This window comes from Felis catus, chromosome B4 (genome assembly GCF_018350175.1).
Source record: "Felis catus isolate Fca126 chromosome B4, F.catus_Fca126_mat1.0, whole genome shotgun sequence".
Taxonomy (NCBI): domain Eukaryota; kingdom Metazoa; phylum Chordata; class Mammalia; order Carnivora; family Felidae; genus Felis; species Felis catus.
The window spans coordinates 4,406,054-4,428,300 of NC_058374.1; the positions used below are offsets into that span (position 1 = coordinate 4,406,054).

The window sequence follows — 22,247 nt, forward strand, 5'->3', positions numbered from 1 at the left end:
GGTGTCTATCAGTTCATTTGTTTTTATTGCTGAATAATATTCACTGAAAAGATACAGGATATATCCATTCTCTTATTCGGGGGCTTTGGTTGTTTCCAGTTTTTGCCTATTTCAAATAAAGGTGCTCTAGCAATTTGTGTACAAATCTCTCTCTCTCTCTTTTTTTCAATTTATGCTTTTATTTCTTTTGAGTAAATAAGTGTGGTCATAGAGTAGGTATGTGTTTAACTTTTTTTTTTTAATTTTTTTTTCAACGTTTATTTATTTTTGGGACAGAGAGAGACAGAGCATGAACGGGGGAGGGGCAGAGAGAGAGGGAGACACAGAATCGGAAACAGGCTCCAGGCTCTGAGCCATCAGCCCACGGCCCAACGCGGGGCTCGAACTCACAGACCGCGAGATCGTGACCTGGCTGAAGTCGGACGCTTAACCGACTGCGCCACCCAGGCGCCCCTGTGTTTAACTTTTTAAGAAACTGCCAAAATGTCACCCAAAGTAGCAATACCATCGTACATTCCCATCAGCAACTTATTAGTTGCCCCACATCCCTGGAAACCTTTGGATGGTTGGTCTTTCTGACATTAGGCATGCTAGTGTGTGTATGTAGACACATATATGTAGATACATATCAATGTGGTTTCAATTTTCACATCTATAATGACTATTTGATGTTGAACATCTTTTCACATGCTTATTTCCCATCTTCACAGCATCTTTCAAAAACCGTAAGTTCTTTTTTGTATGTTTATTTACTTTTGAGAGAGAGAGAGAGAGCGTGAGCAGGGGAGGGGCACAGAGAAAGGGAGACACAGAACCCGAGGCAAGCGCCAGGCTCTGAGCTCTCAGCACAGAGCCCGATGCAGGGCTTGAACTCATAAACTTCGAGACCATGACCTGAGCTGAAGTCAGACGCTTAACCGACTGAGCCACCCAGGCGCCCCCAAAACCATAAATTCTTAATTTTGCTCAATTCTAACACCAAGTTTTGATTTGTGTGTGTGTATTGTGTTTTGATTTCCTAAGAAATCTTTTGCGTAACTCAAGGAAATAAAAATTTTCTACCTCATTAGTCTAGAAATTTTGAAGTTTGAAGTTTACATTTAGACCTATGGCACATTTTGAATTAATCTTTGCCTTTTTTCTCTCTTCTTTTCCCCTTGTGGATATCCAATTTCTAGAAGACCATTTGTTAAAAAGATTCTCCTTTCTCTACTGAATTGCCTTTGTATCTTTGTCAAAATTTGACTGACTATACGTGTGTGGGTCTCTTTTGAACTCTGTGCTCTGATGAATTGATCTATCAGCCTATCTTGTTACTAAAACCATACTCTCTTGATTACTGTAGCCATAGAATAATTTTCCCAGCCAGATATTATACTTCCTTCATTTTTCTTCTTCTTTTCCAAAGTTGTTTTGGCTGTTTTAGGTTTTTGTAATTTCACAAACATTTTAAAATCAGCTCGCCATTTTCTAAAAACAAAAACAAAAGACTGCAGGGATTTTGGTTGAAATATGAATTTGTGGAGAATTGCTATTTTAACAGCACTGAATCTTTCAATCTGTGAACAGAGTATATCTTTCCATTTACTTGGGTCTTCTTTTTATCATTATTTTTTTTATGTTTATTTATTCTTGAGAGAGACAGAGAGACAGAGCATGAGCAGGGGAGGGGCAGAGAGAAAGGGAGACACAGAATCCGAAGCAGGCTCCAGGCTCCGAGCTGTCAGCACAGAGCCCGATGCGGAGCTAGCTCAAACCCACGAACCATGAGATCATGACCTGAGCCCAAGTTGGACGCTTAACCGACTGAGTCACCCAGGTGCCCCTATTTGGGTCTTCTTTAATTTGTTTCAGTAATGTTTTGTTTCAGGGTATAGCACTTGTACATACTTTATTAGATTTATCTCTAAGTGTTTCATATTTTTTATTCTACTGTGGCATTGCTTTTTTAAGTTCTATTTTTTTTAAGTTTATTCATTTATTTTGAGAGATAGAAGGAGAGGGAGAGAGTGTGAGAGGGGCAGAGAGAGAGAGAGAGAGAGAGAGAGAGAGAGAGAGAGAGAATCCCAAGCAGGCTCCGCAGAGCCTGACGCGGGGCTTGAACTCACAAACCATGAGATCATGACCTGAGCTGAAATCGAGAGTCAGATGCTTAACCAAATGAGCCCCCCACCCAGGTGCCCCAAGTTCCTATTTTGGAATGTTCCATCCTAGTATACAAAACTGCAACCATCTCTTTCCAATTCGTTATTGCAGTAAAATAGGCATAACATAAAGTTTACCATCTTCGCCACTTCTGAGTTCGCAGTCCTAGTGCCAAGTGCGGTCATGCGTTGCGCAAGCATCGCCACCAGCCAGCTCCATAGCTCTTCTTGTCTTGTAAAACCGAATCGCCACACCCATGGAGCAGTAACTCCCCGTTGTGCTCTCCCCACAGCTCCTGGCATCCACCACTCTATTTTCTGTCTCTAGAATTCTGACTACTTTAATTACCTCGTCTAAGTGGATTTAAACAGTGTTTGTCTTTTTTGCGACTGCTTCGTTTCATTTAATATCATGTCCTCCAGGTTCATTCATGTTGTAGCACGAGTCAGAATTTCCCTCCCGTGTAATGCTGAAGAATACTGATTGTATGGATAGACCACATTTGTTTCTCCATCCATGTGTGATGGACACTTGGGTGGCTTCCACCTTTTAAGTACTGTGAACAATGCTGCCGCGAACAAGGGGGTATAAACATCTCTTCAAGACCCTGTTGTTAGGTTTTTTTGTCTATATACACAGAAGTAGAATTTCTGGGGGGAAAATTCTACTTTTAACTTTTTGGGGAACCACTCTAGTATTTCCATATTGGCCGCACCACCTTACAGTCCCACCAATAGTGCACAGGAGTTCCGATTTTCCACATCCTTATCAACACTTGTGATTTTCTGGGGTTTCTGATAGTAGCTGTCCTAAGGAGTGTGCAGGGGTATCTCAGCGCAGGTTTGATTTTCATTTCCCTAATGATTAGTGACGTTGAGCATCTTTTCACATCCTTATTGGCCATTTGTGTGTCTTCTTTAGAGAAATGACTATTCAGGTCCTTTTCCAACTTTTGAATTGGGTTACTTTTGGTTGTTGAGGTATTTTTTTAAAGTTTTCATTTAAATTCATTAATTAACATACAATGCGATATTATTTTGGGGTGCACACACAACAAAAAAATAAATACACAAATTGGACTTCATGAAAACTAAAAACTTTTATGCACCAAAGGATGCTGTCAAAGAATGAAAAGGCAGAGAAGCTATTTGCAAACCATATATCTGATAAGGAATTAATATCCAGAATATACGGAGAATTCCTAAAACTCGACAACCATTTCTTTTTAAAGTTTTTAATTTTCATGAAGTCTAATTTGTGTATTTATTCTTTAGCTGGGTGTGCCTTTGGTGTCATGTCTAAGAAATCATTGCCAAATCCAACGTAGATTTCATAAGATTTTCTATGTAGATGATCATGAGTTATGTATAAAGAAAGAACAGTTTGATGCTTTTGTTTCCAATCTGGTTCCTTTTTTTCTTTCTTTCTTGCCTAATCTAGGAACGCCAGCACACTGTTGAACAAAAGTGGCAGGAGCAAGAATCCTATCTTTGTTCCTGTGCTTAGTTTCCGTGCTTCACTGTCAAGTGTGGTATCAGTGTTAGACATTTCATAGATTCCCTCACTAGTGTGAAGAAGTTCCTCCCTATTGCAGTTGGCTGAAAATCTGTATCGGGATGCAAACTGAATTTTGCATCTATTGAGATGATCCTATTTACGTTTTTTTCTTTTTAATCTGTAACATGGTGACGTATATGGATGGACTTATTCAAAAGTTCAACCAAATTGAATTCCTGGGATAGAGCCACTTGATCATAATGTTGGAGTCAATGTTCTAAAATCCAATTAAGAATTCTTGCGCCTACGTTGACGAGGGATAGAGGTCAGTTGTTTTGTCTCTTTGTCTTATCATGTCTTTAGTTTCAGAGTAATGCTGAACTCATAGTTTCAATTCCAGATGATTAATGTAGTTCTCTTTTGTATTTCTGTGTCTCTGGCTAGCATGCTCAATCTTTCCTCTATTTTCTTGAGCAAACAGAAGATAATTTTGATTGTATATTGTTTTAATGTCTTTATCCATTAGTTGTATCATTGGTGTCATTTCTGCATCTATTTGTACTGAAGGATTTTTCTCCTCCTCATGGGTCATATCTTCCTGCTTCTTTGTTTGTCCAGTATTTTTACTGGATGTCAGGCATTGTGAATTTTACTTTATTGGGTCCTAGCTATTGTTTTATTTCTGTAATATTCACAGCCTTTTTTTCTGGAATGCAGGTGAGTTACGTTAAAAGAATTGGATCCTTTTGAAGTCTTATTCCAAACTGTCAGGCAGCCTATAGTCTAGGGTAATTTTACTCTACTACTGAGGCAATGCTTTTGAAAACTTTATCTGATGCCCATGCACTATGGCATTTCCCAGTTTTGCTGGTGGGAATACAAAGTCTTCCTGGCCCTGTGATACCTCTAAGGATTATTTCCTTTTCTCCTTTTGTGCAGTTTTCTACACGTGTGAGCTCATTATGACTCAGCTGGACATTCAAGGGGCTTCTGCAGATCTACAGACTCTCTTTATGGACTGCTGTCCCCCCTCCACCCTCTGCCCCATAGACTCACATTGGCCCCCCAGAATCTCAGCTCTGTTCCTCAGCCCAGGGAAGGCCCTGTGCTATGCTTGGGTCCTCCACCCCCGCCCTTTGGCCTGGATGCTCGCCCATGAAGAAACCTGAACTCGCCTATGAAGAAACCATAGGGCTCACCTGAATGTTTTTCCTTTTCCGGAATGGCTTTATTTCCTGAGGTCCAGTGCTTGTACATTCTTTTCAGTCTTTTAGTTGTTTCACAAAGGAAGGTAATTTTGGTCCCTGTCACTCCATCTTTGCCAAAAGCAGAATCAGTCCTCTAATTTCAAATTAGATTTAGTCTCTTAATTTCACACATCTAAAGCCTATCATTTGATAATAGTGCCTCCATCTATGAGTTTTTAAAACAAATATTTGGGGGCGCCTGGGTGGCGCAGTCGGTTAAGCGTCCGACTTCAGCCAGGTCACGATCTCGCGGTCCGTGAGTTCGAGCCCTGCGTCAGGCTCTGGGCCGATGGCTCAGAGTCTGGAGCCTGTTTCCAATTCTGTGTCTCCCTCTCTCTCTGCCCCTCCCCCGTTCATGCTCTGTCTCTCTCTGTCCCAAAAATAAATAAATGTTGAAAAAAAAATTAAAAATATTTAAAAAAAATAAAAATAAAACAAATATTTGTTCTCACTGGCCCAACATCTTGGATTCTCTCAGATGTAAGTCCATGTGATTTAGAAACAGACTGTATTCACTTATCAGGACATTCCCCAACAACTTTGTTGCTGACTTTCTTCCTTTGGAATCGATCTTCCAGCAACCTCACTCACCCAACACTGTCATTAAACGTTTTTTCCTAAGGTCAAGGCTTTTTCAGTATTATCATTAGGATAATTTGTCCTATTAATCAAGGTCTGTGTTTTAGAAAATGGTATCAGCAGTCCAGCACTGATAGCATTACAATGGTTGCATCTTAATATAATTGTTGCAGTTGTAATTATTTTCATCTGTCTCTCATTTTAAACTACAAATTAGAACAACCTATTAAAATGAGGAGTAATTACACACATTAAGCAATTTTTTACTTGCTTTGGCTTACCTATTGTATCAGTTTGGGTGAGAATGCGGAGTCCTATAGTTGGAAGCGTTATAGGCTCATGGTGAAATGTTTATATTTTTATTACAATATGTCAGCTTTTATACTTATAGACCCTTTGGGGCTGACTTAGACTTTGTGTGAGCTTTTGGAATTATATGGAAAACGGATGATTTTAGAAGAAAGATGACTTGGAGAATGTCTTCTTGTTGTGTTCTTTCCTCTTGCTAGCAAATCTGAATTTATTTTGAAACGAATTAGTAGCATGCTGCTGTTAAACACAGACACAGAGTGTCTGCTCTGTTAACCAGCCTTCCCAAGTCTAGCGGCATTCTGGCAAAAGCCATTGTTGAGGATGAAAAATCATAAGTCATCACTCTGAAGGCCTTGTAGCTTCAATAAAGGTGATGTGTCAGCTACTTCATTTCTAAAAGGTTTTTTTTTTTTTCCCTTCCTATGATTTTCTCGGAAGGGATAAAGTTACAAAGGAGCCTACTCTCATGTAAATGAATTGCGCGTTTTGGTCCAGGTTGCCCTGCTAAATTTTACACTTGATGCTTGATAAATAATAAATGAAGATTTAGAATGGAGAAGCGTTAAAGAGACAGCACTTCCCTCCTAGAAAGAGCTTTTTGCTGGAAGAACCGGGAATGGTTTCACACGGGTGGGCTAGGAATCCAGAGCACAACAAACAACTGTGATTTGGTTTAGAGAATGAGATAGTAAACATTCCCAACACCAAGTTCTTTTTTAGTCATAGCTCATTTTAAACGGGACAATTTACCACCTAATATAAAACACACTGATAACGTTGGAGACAGAATACAGAATTCTCATGATTTCGTTTTCATTCCTATACTAGCCTTTAGTTGAAGAAAAACAGCTATTTAAACGGCTCATTATGCTTAGTTAATAGTTTTCAGTGTGAGCATTTTAAGGAGAAACAGAAATCATTCTCCCAAAACCAGCTTTAGTTCAGATACTCTTTAAAATTTAAAAAAAAAAGTGTATTTTTTACTTCCTAAGTGAAAAACAGTCTTGTTAAAATGGCACTGATCCTCCCAAAAATGTTTGAATATTTTATTGAGTTGACATGACTCCCTTCCTTATCAGTGACATGTTTCTTCACAAGAGCAAGAGTTAGATGGCTCGATCTTCATTCAATCATTCTGCACTCCGAAGCCCTCAGATGCTACCTCCAAAGGAGGCAAATTAAGACTTCCAGCGTATTTAAAATATCTTCTTTTTCTGAGGATCTCCCTGATTTGAAGCAGGAGAACCAGGGAAAAACTCACTGATGGCAAGTCGCTTCAAACATGTTCAAACTGGCTTCGTTGCCAAGTTTCAAGAATGGAGCTAAGTCGTTTTTCCTTTTCCTTTTCCTTCCCTTCTTTTCCTTTTCTTTTTTGTTTGAGACTTTACTGAGCTGCACCTTTTTTTCTTTTCTTTCATGATGACTTTCTGGGTACTCTGAAGTAAAGAATACAGCCCAAATCCCTTGTAACATTGATAGATTTTATATTAGTTTCCTAGGGTTCTCAAACAAATGACCACAACCTGGTTGCTAAAAACAACAGAGATTTACTCTCCCACAGTCCTGGATCCAGACGTTGGTAGAGCCATGGTCCCTCGGAGACCCAGCAAGATCCCGCCTTACGTCTTTATAGCTTCAGGGGTGCTTGTCAATCCTTGGCTCCCAGGCTTGCCCCAGTCTCTGCCTCCCTAGTCATGTGGTCTTCTCCCTGTGTGTCTGTCTTCATGGGGCGTTTCCCCTTTTCATAAGGACACAGGTCAGACCACATTAGGGCCCACCCTAATGACCTCATCTTAACTTGATTGTATCTGCAAAGTCTCTCTTTCCAAATACAGTCGCATTCATAGGTACAGGGAGTTAGCACGTCAGCATATATTTCTGGGGGACACAATTCAATCCAGAACAGAATTCTACTCCATCCAATGACAATTTATGAAACTGACACATTATTCTCTTTTATTTAAAAAAGAGTAATTTGCACTACGAATGTCATTTAAAACCAACTAATATGACCATCCAGACTCATTTAATGAAGAAAGGATATTTTTAAATTATTGCACTTATCCCTAAACTTACTTTTATCTTTTATTGACAACATTGGCATAAATGTTTCACTGATACGAGTTTGTGGATCTATGAAGTATCCTCATATTCGGTTGACACTCAAACTTAATTGTAGTTTATTCTTGAAAACACAATATCAAATCCTCAAATCCCACTGTTCTGGGCTCATTTTACCTCATAAATTTTCACAAGCATATCAGACTCCCCTTGTCCAAAGCTCATTCGTTAGCTCCTCCTTCACACCTCTCCTGAATTAACTCTCCCCAGTTTTTCTCTGCTGATCGGTACCAGTACTCTCCCAATTCTCATCCGACAATCCATATATCTGGGAGTCATTCCTGTAAGTACCGTGTTCTCACCCCCGTAAATATGTCCACCAAGGCTTGTCAGCCGCTTCTCACAGGTAATTTCCAAATATATCCACCATCACTCAAGCTGTCTCTCTCAGCTGCACCTCTTCAAATGCTTTCTAACATATATCCTTACATTCACTTTTGCCTCCCACGAACTCATTCTCCAATTATAACTAGAGCAAGCTTTCAAACGAGAAATCAAACCATGTCCTGCCGTAGCTGAGAAAACTCCATGAGTGCTCATTTCTTGCTGGATAAAGACAAGGAAACCATAACTGGGTGTTCTAGGCCTTCTTAACCAACTGCTGTGTGTTTACGCTCTATGGTTGTGACCTTCGTCTTAGTCGGTATCGGCTGATGAAGCGCCGTAGACTGTGGGGCTTATAAAGAATGGACCCTTGTTTCTCACACTTCTAGAGCCTTCAAGCCCAAGTTCAAGTCACCAGCAGACCTGGAGGACCTCTTCCTGGTTCACAGACCACCTCTTCTCACTGTGTCCTCACACGGCGGATGGGATGAGGGGGCTCTCTGGTGTCTCTTTTATCAGGGCACTAACCAATTCATGGGGGTCCCACTCTCATCATACCTCCTGAAGGCCTCACCTCCAAAGACCATCGCATTGGGGGGGGGGTAGGCTTCAACAAATGGATTTAGAGGGACATGAACATTCAGTCTCTAACAGGCCCCCAAACCATACTTCTTCTCTTTTCTTTGAAAGCACTGTGCAGTTCCAGCCTTTATAGCCTCAAACAAGCTACTTCCCCGATCCAGAACACAACCCTCACATTCTTCCATGTTTTTACCTTCTCCTGGTAAATGTCTACTCTTATTTCAGATCTCAGATCAACTGTCACATGTGTGACTCATAGTCAAGAACTTCCCCGTGGTTCCTGATACACACTTGTGAAGAACACTTCATTTTCCTAGAAAACCCACAGCAATCCTAAGCAAGCAAATGCACAGTTAGCTGTTAGGAAGCTTCTTTTCACTGACGGGATGTAATTTCTATGGGGATGAGGACCTGATCTGCTTCCGTGTTACTTCTAACTCTTAACTGCCTTGATTCTAGGACCTACCACCACCTGCCGAGTGAATAAGTGTGCAAGTCCTGGGGACTTAAATCATTAAAATTTAATTCTATTCTCCTGTGGTTTCCTTAAAACCACCCTCCTTGGTGGGGACTTTTACGGTGAGCTCCAGGCAGCACAGGGCTGTGTGAGGATTTTTTTAAAAAAATCCATGGTCTTGAAGATCCAAGTGATGAGAGAGGCAGCACATGTCTCTCAATTAACACAAGGTAAGAGGAGATTTCTGTACAGATGGCCAGGATGGAGTAGAGTGAGCACGCCTCCTTGTTGTCTGAGAGCACCCTAAGTCCACAAATATTTTTAGTGTAGACAAAAGAATGTAGCAAAATGCAAATAATTTATGTTCCGAAAATAGAAGTATAAATAATGCATTGGGCATATGAAGCAAAACTGTACATAATGTACTTCTCTCATCTGCTTGGAATTCAGGGCATTGTTGACAGAGAACTGAGGTATATGGTATGAAATAACTGCATCAGAAGGATGAACGACACCAAGCAGGCCGGGTGAGCCTCTGCCAACACTACCGTCTACTTTTTAATGTTTTTTAATTTTCTTGGAAATTTGGAGCTGTGGCTGAATCTTCTGTATGACAGTATTTTCCCCAATTTCTCAACCACTCCATCCCTTTTACAGAAGAGGAAGATGTCCCAGCAGAAGGCACTAGAGGCCGAGTTCTAAAATACTAGCACAACTCATCATTTTAACCAACGAGGAGAGATTTCTATTTCTCACTCTTTCCTTTCTTCTTGCAAACCTCAATATACTTCACTCGCTTATGTTTAATGTTTAACAATAACTTTACATGTTCTGGTGAATAAAATGCAAAGCCTATCTTAAGCAAAATCAAGATGTACATTTTGAGGCCCAATTCACCATTGTGAGGGACTTCCTCATCAGTGGGGTGTCCGGGGAGCTTGGTGAATTGACTTGTGTAATTCTCCTCCACTGTAAATTGGACAGAATTTTTTTTTTCTGCTTCACAGGGTTACCGTGAAGAGCACTTTTTCCATATGGTGATCATTAACTTAGCTGCTAATCTCTCTTTCTTTACCTTTTGCCCCAAAAGAACATGGATCATTTGCAGCAAATCTGCAAAGGCCACTTGGACAAATGCATAAGGGGACCCTACATGTTCCATGTGTCCTCATCTGGAGAAGGCTTTGGATCTTCTGCCTGGCTTTCTCACTCATAAACTTTTATATTTAGGAGGTGAGTACTTCGTTTCTGATGATGTGTAAAGGCAACCCTACATGGTTGCATTTTTTAAAGATGATGAAAATGGTTCTAGAAATACGCTGGGTTCCTAAAATGGCTTATATTCACATCATGTACATGACTGAGACTTGGTGTCCAAACCTCTGTGTTCAAATCCTGGCTCTGCTGTGAGCACTCGAGTGTAGATTTTCCTCTTCAGAAAACATTGGCAAAGATTTCTACTGCTCCTGGATTAAGTGAGATGGAAGAGGCAAAGTCACTCCCCACAGTGACTGGCACATAGTAGGTCCTCAGTGGCTTCTAAATACAGTCTTTTTTTATTATGAGCAATACTGGTCTAAATCATTGAATAGACGTAATTATTTAACTTTATTGAAAATAATGTGAAAATAGTTATTCCATGTTCTTGAGATTTACACATTACTTCATCTGCATTTTGCACACATGCCTAGTTATGAATAGTAGACACATCCTCTCTGGAAGGTTGTTGGAAACATGGTTGTTGGAATCAGAAACCTGAATATGGTTCCAGCTCCATCACCTACGCTGTGTTCCGTCAGGAAAGTCATCTAACCTCTCTGTTGCAAATGTCCTCATCTGCAAGGTCCTAGGCATCATGTGAACATCATATAAGACAATGGCTTTAAAGTCTTCAGCCCTTGCCTAATGTCTACAAAACAATAAATATGAGATATTTTTAAAATTTCATGATCATAAATGCACTATAGATGCAATCTAAACAGCAACATTGATGGATGTCTAAAAGGGAGAAGCATTAGGACAATCAGCAGTCCTATTGCCAGACTATTTTTAATTACAGCATTTTAAAAATAGCTGCTGCAATTATTCTGAACCTGACAGTGATCTGCAGCTGAAAGCATGCTGTGGAGTGTTGTGCTAATCAGGAGAGTTCTCAATCCAGTGAGGGAACACGTTGGGCTAACAACTAGCAAGGATTAAGATCCCCCAGTACGAAGCCTCACATCTTGAAATTATCGGTGCTGTTATTTGCAGGAGTAGAGAACAGGGATGGAACACGCTTCTCACTAGCTAGTGAGTAAATGAAGGTGTTTGCTGGAAAGACACAGGATTTCTAGACCATTTGTCTTCTGGAAGATTCTGTCATCTGTGACTAGTAACTGCTTTTTTTTTTTTAAGTTTATTTATTTATTTTGAGAAAGAGAGGGAGGGAGGGAAGGAGGGAGGGAGGGAGGGAGGGAGGGAGGGAGGGAGGGAGAGAGAGAGAGAGAGAGAGAGAGAGAGAGAGAGAATCCCAAGCAGGTTCTGTTGCTATCAGTGCAGAGCCCGACATGGGGCTCGATCTCACAACAGCAAGATCACAACCTGAGCTGAAAGCCAATATCAAGAGTTGGACATTTAAGTGACTGACCCATCCAGGTGCCCCAAGTAACCGCTACTTCTGTTTCTTCTTCTAGCCTACCACACAAAAAACCAAAAACAAAACCCAATCAGAGCTGTGCCCAGATGTGTGTAATGCAGTCCCATAAGTCCAACACCCTAAACATACCAGTTCCTATATCATCTAGAAAGGGTATTAGCATAGTGTTTCTATTTTTCAGTGGCCCACAGTAATAATTTTCTACCTAAGTTAAAATACTTTAGTTTATTTCATTTACAAGTGTCTCCATCCTTTCATGTATGGAATATAGTTTCTTTATTCCTTCTTGCCTAATGTCTTTAATCTGTTACCCACACTGCCACTAAAAGAAGCATGATTAAAAAAGACATTGGATCATATCATCCTTTCTCCATGATTGTTCTAGATCTGTCCAGGTTGCCTCAATTTAAATCTCCCCTTGATGGACACCACTTAGGTGTAATCACCCATAAAATCTATATCCTACATTGTTACCCAGCACTCCGTATGATCACACCTCTTTGACTTTGTTAGTATTATTGCTTAAGTCTCAAAAAGTTAATAAAAAAGTCTCAAAAAGTTCAAATGCCTTATCTTTTATGAGTCCTTTCCCCCCAACCTCATAATTGGAGCATTATTCTTCATTATTACTGTTGTCTAAGATCATACAACATCTTGCATTCAATAAACGGATCCATAGTGATGTTGCAAGTGTGCCTTCGTGGCTCTGAATTCACTCAATGCTCAAAACAGATCATAGAATAAGTAGGACAAATACTTCAGCCCACACAGGCAAGAGTGGAAATAAGGGGCAGGTAAGGGGTCACATATAAAACAAATGAGCGACATTAAATATGATACTCTTGATCCCAGATATTTCTTGAATATTACTGAAAGGAACTTAAATGGATTAGACATGACAACTTTCAAGTATTTTACATTTGTGTACTTTTTTGCCACTTATAAATAGCATTTTCCTTGAGATCCCACAGTAATTCTGTCAGATAACTGGATGAGGTGCACATACAAATATTTTGTATTCATTCCTTCATAAAGAAAAAAAAACACACACACAGACATTGAGCACCTGACAGTGTTTTTACAAAGTTTCGCTAGAATCCAAAGGCAATGGTGAGTAAAATCAAGACACTGGCATCGAATTCTATTGGTAGTTGATGGGTTCTCCACTGGTGTGCTCGCAGAAAAAGAAAAAATAAAAAGCCAGTTGTATTTAAGAATGCCCCTGCTGAATCTGTACAAAATATTAATTGAATTAAATCTTCATTCTTGAAAACGTCTTTTCCTTTTTTGGAAATAAAAACTAGGAAGTGCACAGAAAGCGTTTCTCCTGTACCAAAACACAGCAGTCACCTTGAGGAAAGGCTCTGTGTACCTGGTGGCAAGCCCGGCAGCCACTTTCTATGGGACGCCACTTTTACTTGAGGAATGACTAACGGACAAAAGTATTTCAACTCCAGGAAGATCCTTACAAGCCAGTGAGTCAATATTTTATAAACGAGCAATGCATGGTATCAAACCAGCAAGAATCAGTGGGTTTTCACGGAAAAGAGTGTGAAAAGTTCACTGACATGGTTTCAGTTTCCACACCAGAACTAATCTCTAAGAAATGACCACTTGTTGAGTTTTGGTGTATTATCAAAGAATATTCACAAATATATTAAAACATTTCTTGCATGGGTGCCTGGGTGGCTCAGCCAGTTAAGCATCCGACTTCGGCTCAGGTCATGATCTCACGGTTCATGGGTTCGAGCCCTGTATTGGGCTCTGTGCTGACAGCTTGGAGCCTAGACCCTGCTTCAGATTCTGTGTCTCCCTCTCTCCCTCTCCCTCTCTCTCTCTCAAAATAAACATTAAAAAAAAAAAAACCCTTTAAGAAAACAATAATAAAAATAAAATAAAACACTTCGTACATTTCCAACTATGTGCCTCTGGGGACATAATTTTCTATATACTTCAACAAAAGCAACACATTCAACAGGTGGAAGCTGAAGCAGACATGAAAATCCAGCTACCTGCCATTACTCAAGAGATTTGCAACATGAAATAGTGTCATCATTCTTACCATCCTTTTTTTTTGCATTTTAGAAAATAGTTATACGAAAACGTTAGTTATGTTAACCCACAATGAATTTATTATGGTATTTTTAAATGGATTATTATATAAATACATTTTTAAATACTCAGTTTTAATTTCGAATACAGTACGTATCGATAGATATAACTCCTATTAACAAAGCCTCTGTGAGGTCCTCTATAAATTTAAAGACTATAAAGGAGTTTTCAGGGCACACATTTTGAGAATGATGGTGTATAAAAGGAGAGAGAGCTGACAAATGATTTGCATGAAAAAAGCCTTGAAATCTCTGACCTCCAAGGAGTTCTCCCCAGATTGTTATCCTAAAGCCTGAACTTTCATTCTGCAAAATGGCTTCCCTTGGGTTAAATACTGTTCTTTCCAGGTGGTCCTAAAAAATTCTGTATTAAATGCTTTATGTCGAATTGGGTGATATGGTGAAAAGAAGTTAAGCATTGGAGAAAAAAATAGGATATGTTTTAAAGGGTTTCTTTAGTGCTTACTTGATGGTAACTTAAGGAAAATATATAAATGACATCGGCCTTGGCTGGGCTATGCATAAAGGTGGAGAGACTATTACATTATCCATTATCTCAGGTATGTTTTGTTGCTAAGTAGGATAATGTATATAAAATGCCTGCTACAAAGAGAGTCCTTGATGAATGTGTGTATCCTCTCTTGTTCTCCACAAGATGAACTAGATCCCTGTATGATTTTCTTGAGCACAAGAATCCGGTTGCAGGATAATAGTCCAGAAGAGAAAGAAGATGAGAAAGGAAATTTCCCGAAAAGCTGCTGGAGGCTTGAGATGAATGTGCTTCCTTTCATACAGTTCCCAGCTCCTAGGCGATCCCAGACAGAATCCCAATGACATAAGGTCCTTTCGTGAAATGCACCTCAGATTTGCTTCATTGTGGATTCCCAATGTCAGCACGATGCATGTTTTGAATGTCAGTTAAACATTTAAATGTTTATTTATTTATTTTGAAAGAGAGAGAGAAGAGTGGGTAAGAGGCAGAGAGAGAGGGAGAGAGAGGATCCCAAGGAGGCTCCACGCTGTCAGTGCAGAGCCTGATGCAGGGTTCGAACTCAAGAACCACGAGTTCACAAGCTGAGCCAAAATCAAGAGTCGGACACTTAACCTACCGAGCCACCCAGGTGCCCCAAGCATTCCCCTTTTTAAAATTTTTTAATGTTTATTTATTTTTGAGAGAGAGAGAGACAGAGTGCTAGTCAGGGAGAGGCAGGGAAAGAGAGACAGGGAGACACAGAAGCCGAAACAGGCGCCAGGCTCTGAGCTATCAGCACACAACCTGATGGGGGGCTGAACTCACGAACTGCAAGATCATGACCTGAGCCGAAGTCGGAGTCTTAACCGACTGAGCCCCTCAGGTACACCTCCTTTTAAGTAATTGATCTGTTGACAAACACAGCGTCGGAGACATAGACAGTTTTCTCCTGCAATGGTGTTTGCAAACAATTTCATTGTTTGTCGAAGTTCTGAGGCATTAACTGGCTTTGGTCACAGTAAGCAAAACCATCTGATGAAACAATATTAATTCTTGTTTAGGTAGATTATGAGAGGATATCAAAAAAACATATGCAATCAACCTGCAACTGGCTATTTTTAATCCTTTTGTTACTTGTTCGTGTGCAACTTTAACAAGATACTAGCTTCAACTATATGGTAAAGTTAGGGCTTTCTACAGCTAGGGTTAGCTGCAGAAACACCTTATTAAGCAATAGATGCAAAATTAATATTCATTACCTAACAACAAGTTATACTTTAAAATATTTTTAGGGGCGCCTGGGTGGCGCAGTCGGTTAAGCGTCCGACTTCAGCCAGGTCATGATCTCGCGGTCCGTGAGTTCGAGCCCCGCGTCGGGCTCTGGGCTGATGGCTCAGAGCCTGGAGCCTGTTTCCGATTCTGTGTCTCCCTCTCTCTCGGCCCCTCCCCTGTTCATGCTCTCTCTCTGTCCCAAAAATAAATAAACGTTGAAAAAAAATTAAAAAAAAAAAAATAAAATATTTTTAAATTGTAAAGTTAATATGTGGTTACATTAAAATACCCAGAAAAGTAGTATTTTAAATGTGACAGGCTTTCTTACATTGCTTTTTTTTTTTTCCCCCTAGCAAACTCATTGATTGGTAAATCATAAAGAATGGAGGCTTGGTTGTCAGTGTGTCAGACAAAGTGTAAGCAGTCCTAAGTAGCACAAAACATGTGAATTCAGTCCCCCACTCGTTCCTCCCATCAACATACAGTCAACCGGGCTATACGGATACAATATAAATATATATTTGTAAAAACGCACATGACCTTGGGGAAGCTGTTCACTTCTTTGAGCCTAACATTCTTCCTCTCTAAAAACAGAAAGATAAATTTTCTTCTTAAAGATATTTGTCAGTGTGCATGTGTGTATGTGGGGGTGCATAAACCCTAACCTGCCTGAACACAGTCCACCAAGTCCCTGTGTTTTTTACTGAAACAACCAGGCGATCGTGTCTCTTCCTTCATGCTGCCGTTCAGTAATGTGTTTACTCGTTTCTTCCCAAGATGATGGCTGTGCACCACAGTGTTGGTGGGAAAGTGCCATTCTCCTGTGTTTTTACTGGAAAGCGAGGAGAGTAGTGAGAGCCAAAACTCCACTGGGGGGTTACAGATGTTTTGAGAGTGTGAGAAGATTTTCACAGCTTCCAAGTGCTGAACAGTCCTTGTTAAACATCGTTTTATGTGTAATGATTGAAAATTTTCAGTGGGAATAATTTTCCAGTTGAAAGAATAAAAACAAAAAAAAAAATTACTACGAGAAACAATGAAAATCCCTTTACACCTCAAGATTTTGCTAGTCGTTGTATCATTTGGGTGTTCTGAGCAACGGGATGGGTGAGGGAGGCTCCAATCTCTGTAGGCCACTCAGCCTCTTTTCAACCTCAAGGAGGGCCATTAACGCCTGTCCCTCACGGTCTGCCACTACTTCTCAAGTATGCGTGGGAAGTAAAAACTACTCCCATCCGCAATTATTCCACGGAAGAGTCTCGAGGCTCTTCTCTTTCCCGGGGCCCCTGCTAAAAGGCAGGATCTCAGAGCACCACCTTTCTCAATCCGAGGATAATTTTCTAAGAAACAGATTACCTCTTTCAAAACCCAAACAAAACACAAAGAAGGTACACAGCAGAAGTAGCTGTGAGACAGGGCAGCACCTATGGGGAGACGGGTGTGAGTCTGAGGAGGAAGGGAGCCGGGCTGTGTCTGTACCACACAGACTCTCTTTGTCCTCCGGGGATTAGAAGGGTCGGACAGCGCAGCCAGCATGTGGCAAGCTGCATGGGGCTGGGGGCGGTGGTCGAGGGAGGGGAAAATGGTGTTTGCTGTAATATTGGTTCATGTAACATCTATGGGAATGGAACCGAACAAAACAACCGTGGCTGGGTGTCATGCATGGGGTTCCTGAGCGGCAGTGTCCCGTGGAGATGTTTCTGTGCGGTCCTGTTCAGCCCAGGAAGCCGGTCCAATGGCAGAATGCCATCACCACCCAATCTCCTTGGCTTGTGAACCGTGGGCCTGGGCATCCCAACAAAGGACACTTCAGAGAGTCTTCTTGGAACAATAAGTTTCCATGTGTCCAGATGACATCACCCTCAGGAAGCCTGCAGGAAAGGAATGGGCGGGAGGGGGGCCAGTCCAAAAGACTTGTTTCATTTCCAGCAGGAGCCTCAAATTAGGCAGTTTTTTTCAAGGCTTTAAAAAGAAGAGCATCAAAATAATAAGCAGGGGGCAGGGTGGCACTTTCAGGGAACACTATGCTGTTTTTATAAATAACTTCAAGAATGCTGTCCTTTAGAGCGTCTTGGCTGCTGATATTAGCGTAGGAAGTCAATAGGAGTGGAGAACAACACCATCTTGCTGTGAATACAGAAGTTCCACACAGAATTTAGGTGGGAAAAACTGTCCGTGCCCACGGAGACAAGTTTCTTGTTCTTGCTCTACCTGCTAAGAAACGACCTGGGAACCGTTAGCGGAGCTCTCTGGCGAGCTCAGATTCAAGCCACAGAAGACACGCAACTGAGTAAAAAGGGCACGTGGTCAAGGGAAGCAAATTACTAGATGCCCGTGTACAAAAGGTGAGAATCTATATCGTGAGCTTCGCGAATGAAAATAAGATTCCCTTTTGTCTATTATCAATAAATTTCCCAGGTACTGTTGTTGAGATTCCACATTTACGTTTTAAGGAAAATAGCCCAATTCCAAGCTGTTAGCAGGAACTCTGGGCTTAAGCATCATATTTTGTTCTGTGATGTGGAATGAACTTGAGTAGCGAGAGAATAAAGAACTAGATAAACAATTAAGAAGGGAGAGGGAGAGGAAGGGGTCTTTATCTACTTGAGAAACTTAGGAAATTCTTCCAAAGAAAGAAAATCATGTAAAACTTGTGTTTTCTTGCTTCTTGCATCTTAAACTTCTTTTCTAGGAGAAACACCAAGGAAGAAGCTTAGAATATCTGATTCTTTTAAAATACACTTATTCACCAAAGCATTTTTCCTTCTCCACTATAAACAAAATTCAGCAATTGCCCTAGACCTTATGTATTTCCCAGTACATTATAACTCTGTCCTGTGAACATAAACTAGTTTTAAAAGGCCTTGAACCTAATCCAATCAAACACCTCTCCTGCCTGTTTTGTTTCTTTTAATTGTTAACACAGTGAACTTTATTTGCTGACCTAAAATTTGGCTAGGGCAGAATTATATTTTTAGCTGGAAACTGTCAGCTACCACTTGAGAATTCATTTTGCTCTTAAATTAGAATATTAATGGATTTGTGTGATGAGAAAGAAGAAAATAACTAGCTAAGGGAAGAGATACCAGTTCCAGCCCGACATTTGATTCTAAATTGGTTCCAGAAGTGAAATGGCTTTTCCCTGGAGGCCTTTTATGGGTGGAGACAGAGGCTTCATGGTATAAACATGTTCTTGGCAAATGTCATGAAAAGTGTAGATTCACACCACAATTTGCTAACATTTATGCTTAGAATAGTAAATCACTCCTTCCAACAAGTTGAAGTTGGCAGAAATCCTATAAAAAAGTTAGGTCAGGGAGCCCGGCTCGGGAACACAAACAGAAAGAGATCTATGGAGTTTCCCTCTGAAAGAATACAAATTGCCCCACCAGCCACCGACGACAACCGCAAACACCCTATCATCAACACTTCAGGGAAACGCATGTGCAGGCTCCACTGGAGCGTAGACGGGGAAGGAACGGCATCGCCACCGCATTATTAGCAACATCTGATAGCGTCCCCAGCACATGACTGCACACTGCGGGGAACAGGTCAACATATCTAAGATGCAGACCGTATGCTTTCTCTTACCAAGAACCACTGACCAATTTGACAAGAAATCAGTTGAGGTGCGAGAACTAGTAATGGAATGAACAAATTATAGACAGAGGATGGGGGAAAACAACAACAACAACAAAAGTCAAAAACCAGCAGGTTATTGGATAGCCAACTCGTTCTGTGAAGGAGAGCAGGGAACATAGCTCTGAACTACACTTTTAATGGCTTGCTAAGACTAATCAAGGAAGGTCGACGTGTAACAGGCAGAAAGGGAAGCCTCTGAGGAGGAACACGTCCAGAGAGCTGAAGATTGAGAAGATGGCCAAGGAAGGGAAAGAAGGAGGTCGGGGCTCTCTCTGACGCAGACGTCAGTACCGCCACCCGACCCAGGCCACCGTCTTCTCCCTCGCAGAACTTCCGAGCCTGAGAACAAGTCAGAGGAAATGAGCCTGGCCAATACGTATGCATCCGACATGTATCCTACTCAACAAAACAAAACAAAAACTAACAGATCAAGTCTCAATACGCACCAGAAGCCCCAACCGAGAAATGCGGCGGGTTCTCTCGTTGGGCCCGAGCTCGCTCGCAGGGTCAGGCTGAGGCCCACTCCTGCTCGCTCGCACACCCTGCGCCTCTGACGCGAGGGCCCTGGGGCACACGTCACAGCTCTGGAGTCATCACTCTTCCGTTGGTTTCTCACTGTTTTGACACGTTAAGATAACTTACGATTATGGCATATTTTGCAACCTCAACTCTTGGAGGCTAATAACGTGACTTTTCCAGTGATGGTTTTCCTCTGTGTTTTGCTGCCTTTTATCAACTTTTAAACATTTCTAGTCATTTTTAAGTGGATTCACCTGCAAGTTCCCATCTCGTATGTGATTTTCATCTCACCTGGTTGTCACCCTTGCCTCCTTCCCCTTAACACAGGGGGCCCCGAGTTCCAGGGTTTAGGGGAGAGAGGGGCGTGTGCGCGGATTTCTGCTCCCCCAACCACCCTGACACCAGGGAGCGTGGGGAGGAAGAGCGCGTCACTCTGCTGGGGCTCCCAAGACAAAGCGCTGCAAACTGGGTGACTTCACTGCAGCGTACCGTCTCCCAGTTCTGGGGGCTGGCAAGACCGGTTCCTTCTGAGACCTCTGTCCTTGGAGAACAGATGACTGTCTTTTCCCTTGTCCTCACTTGGTCTCCCTCTGTGTATATCTTTGTGTCTAAATTTCCTCTTCTTGCTAGTTCATCTGCCATCTTGGATTAGGACCCTTCCTAATGGCCTCATTTTAGCTTGATTATCTCTGTGAAGACATGCAAGGGAGGAAAGACACCCCCCCTCTACCTCCTAGGTAGACCCTCCTGGGTCTATAAAATACACCGACCACAGGCAGATTTAACAGCAGAAAGGTATACACATTTATTAAGTTTTACTATTATGTGCACGGGGGCATCCCAGGACATAAGGTAAATACCCCAAAGGGCAGTGGGGTCTGAGAGCTCACACGCTATCCGGGTACAGGAGGGAAGGGGTGCAGGCATCTCAGGGGGAGTGAACGGGTTAGGGGGGATGGCTGGGTCCTCAGAGGGACAGACAGGAGGGTGACAGTCTTCTGGGTGTGGGACCCACTTCTCAGTTCCTCTTCTGTGACAAGAGCTCCCAGGGAGGGGACCGAGGACCCCGAGGTCCTTCTGGAGGATGTGTCTTCAGGCACCTGAGGGGAGCTCAGAGGAAGCCTCTCCCTGCACCTGCTGTCTTTTAAGTGCCTTCAGTTCAAATAACCACGTGCCACAGCCGCACATTTTGAGGAGTGTGTCCCAGGCTCCTTCAGACGCTGTCTCCAAACACACCCACATTTTGAGCTATGAGGGGTTAGGATTTCAACATGAATTTTGTAGGGGGTGGCGGGGGGGGGTGTGACAATTCAGGCCATAACACGGGTCATGAAATATGTGCTCCCCCACCGCGGCTCCTTTTAAAAAGAAAATCTAATTGTAGCGAGAACACGTAATATCAGATCTACCCTCTTAACAAATTTTCAGAGCATAATACATTATCACTGACTATAGGCACAATGGCACATGGCAGATCTCTACAGCTTTTTCATCTTATTTAATCGGAACTTTTTGTCTCTTGATTAGCAACTCCCCTCTTCCCTTCCCCAGCCCCTGCTGACCGCCATTCCAGTCTTCGATTTTACAAATTTGACCGTAAGAAGAACCATGCGGTATCCGTCCTTCTGTATCTGGCGTATCGCACAGAATCCCTCTGTGTGGTCGCACGCTGCAGAATCTCTGGTCTTTAGAAGCCGACGGTACCCCGCTTGTATGGGCACACCACACCTTCTTCACACACTCCTCTGCTCAACTCTTGTGTTGAGACTTGAAAGGGGCTTGTTTAAAGGAGGGAAGGCTCCTTTATTTTCACCCTTTACTTAACCGCCTACTATGGAGTCTTCTCTACGTTCCTCGTCACCCTCACTGTAACAGTGCTGGGCCTGCATCTGTGGCAGGACGCCGTGACTGGCTCCGGCGCGTCCCCTGGCACCCCCCTGCTCCTGCTGGCACAGCCGTGGCCGCACAGTAGCTGTGGATCCTGCCCGTCTCAGGGCCTCCTGGGTGCAATGCCAGCAACACAGTGCGAGTCTGGACTGGCAGGGATGTCACAAGTGCCTGACGCTTCCGAGCGGGGACACAGCTACGGCTCTGCGTCCCCAGGCCAGCTCTGACAGATCCCTTCTCGGGTACAGAAAGGTCGACTGGGCTGCCGGCTATTGGCGCTCCAGGGAGAGGATGTCCACCTGTTCTCTGGAAGAATCCAGAAGCCCCTCTCCCTGGCTTTAGGGAAACAAAAGAAGCACTACTGTATTAGTACGGATTTGGCCCTCCCAAATAACCTAGCCCCTTCCCTACTAACAAAAATTCACAAAACCCTACACATTGG

General features: G+C 42.1%; 1 protein-coding gene and 1 long non-coding RNA gene across 3 annotated transcripts in view; one reads left to right on the plus strand and one right to left on the minus strand.

Moving 5' to 3' along the window:
- The window catches only part of LOC123386421 (germinal-center associated nuclear protein-like), a 198,784-nt gene that overhangs the window by 70,698 nt on the left and 105,839 nt on the right, over positions 1-22,247 (minus strand). The gene's annotated exons all lie outside the window — the stretch shown is intronic.
- LOC123386422 lies at positions 6,823-13,507 on the plus strand. The gene is made up of 3 exons (XR_006600250.1): positions 6,823-9,791; positions 10,355-10,497; positions 13,207-13,507. It is a non-coding gene; the product is annotated as an uncharacterized LOC123386422 (long non-coding RNA).